Here is a 3,470-nt window from a genome sequence, read left to right as displayed (position 1 = left end):
TGCAGATCTGAAAAAGGTACAATCTTATCACAATTTCTATCTAAACACAAAGGCGATTCTTGGTGGGAATCGAAAATTATTTTTAAATTCCGCTGTGCATGTATAAGTAGATTCTCAACAATTACTCCATCCCTGTACCCGATTAACAAGGGACGGGATAGTTTGGAAGGGATCGAGACGGAGCGAGGTAGACCCCTTTGCCCCCACTTATTGCCATGTTTATTTTTATTTTGTTTTTTATTTATTTTATTTTTTAACATTTTTAGTTAGTAATTTTTGTTTTCAATTTATTAAGACCAACTCATATTCTCTTGAAAAATAATGATAATTCTTTTATTTTTGTATGATAAAAAAACTTAAATTTAAATTAACTTTAAACAGGACGGAAACTATGTTTCCCGTACCCGCTTCAAAGCAATAACCCCCACCCCGTCCTCACCTCGTTTACCCTATTAGGCAGGTAATTCCGTCCCATTCAGGCACAGTTATCAGGTTGAGCGATTTTTTTTGCCATCCGTACTACAAATAAGGTATTTCATAATTTTTTATTTTTTTATTTTTTTTGTACGCGACTAAAATTTTCTACTCCCTTTATTTTTTTTCTTGCAAATAAACCTTATTATTTTGTTTAAAATTTTGGTATGTTCACATTTCTATCAAGAAAATTAAAATAGAATATATATTCGTTTGAAGAAGTGTAGACCCTCCTAAATAAGTTTTCAAGGAACTAAAACATACAAGACAAACAATTATATTTGCAAGAAAATCCCTAGGCTGACATTTTCGTAGATGATTGATGTGTTTAAATACATTTAGAAACGTTGATCATCTCCAGGAGACCCTTTAGTGTTTGATGTTCTCTATTTAAAAAATAATAATAATAATTCTTGAAATTGTATATGTTCTGATAGATTTTTTATTTTAACTTTTAAAGCGAGAAATCACTTACTATTAGTACATTATAAAATGATTGAATTTAATAAATTCTAGACTTCGATGCTCCATTTCTTGAATTATTCAAAATATTTTTGTATTTATTCTTCATTGACACTTAAAAATATATTAATTGAAAAAGAGAAAAAAAACCAATAAATATAATTTAAAAGAAAAGAGTAAAATAGAGAGCTAAAAATTAAGAACTTGTTGGAGCATATAAAAAAGTTACCCTTTAAATTTAATGATACTCTCTATTTGTTACTTTTAATAAAGAGTGGGAGCAAAAAGTTACAAAATTTCCTAAATGAAGAGATTTTTGATCGAATGTTATCTCTTTTTCTTTAATAAATTTATTAGAGAAAGAGAAATAACTAAGGGCATGTTTGATAAGCCATTATTTTTCATGAAAAATGAAATTCAAATTTCAACTTCTATTTTTTTGTAGTTTGCCTTGATTTTCTTACCACCTAGACATTTTCTTGGTTTTCCTTGAAAATCAATTCCAACAAATATGGTGAGAATTGATTTTCTAGGCTACTGCTGCCTCTTTTTTCTGGCAATGGAAACATATTTTATCCCCAATTGTAAAAAAATATTTTTCTTTAATTGACAATTTTCATTTAAAACAAAGTCAAATGAACATCAAAATGTAGATGATTTTCTTGGCTCTCTCTCTCTCTCTCTCTTTTGCAATGGAAACAAATTTTATCTTCAATACTAATAAATTTTATTCGTTTAATTGACAATTTTCATGTAAAACAAAGTCAAACAAATACCAAAAAATATTTTTATTTCAACATTTTTCAAGTAGAAAATTATCAGTCAAACACAAAAATTGACAATTCCCCAGTAAAACAATTTCTAAGCAATTCAATTTCCTGTAATTCGTTTTCTTTCCACCCGAATTCCATCTTTGCAATCAAATGGACCCTTGGTAATAATACTGGCCTTTGAATCTGATAAATTTTATGAATCTTATTTTATTTTGGAAAGTTACAACCTTTGCACTGAATTGTCATGGCTTTTGGCTGAATGTCCATGTTCAAAGCTATGAATTAACGAGGGTAACGGGAAGGATATGAATGATTCGGTCATTCTCACCCTCATTCCGTCGAATATTTTTGCAACATTGCCTCATCCCTACACCCAATTAAAACAAGACGGGACAAGTTCGAAAGGGATCGAGGCGGAGCGGGTAGACTTCCTGCCCCATTTATTTATCACCATGTTTATTTTTATTTTATTTTTTATTATTTTTAGTTAGTAAATATTTTTTTCTGATTCATTAAGAACAAATCATATTCTCTTTAAAAATAATGGTAAATCTTTTATTTTTGTATGATGAAAAAAGTTAATTTAAAATTAACTTTCAACGGGACGGAAACTATGTTTCCCCTACCCGCTTCAATGCAATGACCCCCACCCTGTCCTTGCCCAGTTTACCTATTAGGTGGGTAATCCCCCCATTTAGGGCGTGGTTTTCAAGTCAAGCAATTTTTTATATTTTTTTTTGCCATCCGTGCTACAAATAAGGTATTTCATAAATCTTTCTTTTCTTTTTACCCAACTAAAATTTTCTACTCCCTTTATTTTTTTCTTGCAAATAAACTTTTTTATTTTGTGTAAAAGTTTGGTATGTTCATATTTCTAACAAGAAAATTAAAATAGAATATATGTTCATTTGAAGAAGTCTAGACCTTCCTAAATAAGTTTTCAAGGAACTAAAACATGCAAGACAAACAAATATATTTGCAAAAAAAATGCTTAGGTTAACATTTTCGTAGATGACTGATGTGTTTAAATACATTTAGAAATGCAGATCATTTCCAAGAGATCTTTTAGTATAAGATGTTCTCTATTTTAAAAAATGAATTTTTGAAATTATATATGTCCTGATAGATTTTTTATTTTAACTTTTAAAAGAGAGAAATCACTCACTATTTGTACGTTATGAAATGATTGAATTTAATAAATTGTCGACTTCGATGCTCCATTTCTTGAATTATTCAAAAAAAAATTGTATTTACTGTCCATTTACAAAAATATATTAATTGAAAAAGAGCAAAACCAATAAATATAATTTTTTTCTTTAAAAAAGTAAAATAGAGAGCTAAAAATTAAGAACTTATTGGAGTATATAAAAAAAATTACTCTTTAAATTTAATGACACTCTATTTAATTGTACATAATGTTCTTCAAAATGAAGAAGTTGTTGGAGATGCTCTTAGAAAGTTGTTCTATGACTCCCACAATGTCTCGTAAGAAACAAGATAAGAATTAACCTGCTTGAACAGGCCCAAAAATAGGGCTAAATCTAGGTGCCGAGGTGGCAACACTTCGACCTTTGGATCTGAAAAAAAAAAAAAGATGTGAAATCGAGGGCTGAGGTAGCCCCCTGTTTTTTAGCCTGACACTGAGCCTGGCTCAGTAGCACGGCCCACAAGATAATAACTTGAAGTGACCATATCTAAATACTAGCTCACTAATTCAAACTTGACTAAAATAAGAAAAAAGAAAATAATAAATTAAAATTT

Source organism: Olea europaea, chromosome 3 (assembly GCF_002742605.1).
Source record: "Olea europaea var. sylvestris chromosome 3, O_europaea_v1, whole genome shotgun sequence".
Taxonomy (NCBI): Eukaryota; Viridiplantae; Streptophyta; class Magnoliopsida; order Lamiales; family Oleaceae; genus Olea; species Olea europaea.
This window is presented reverse-complemented; position numbering follows the sequence as displayed.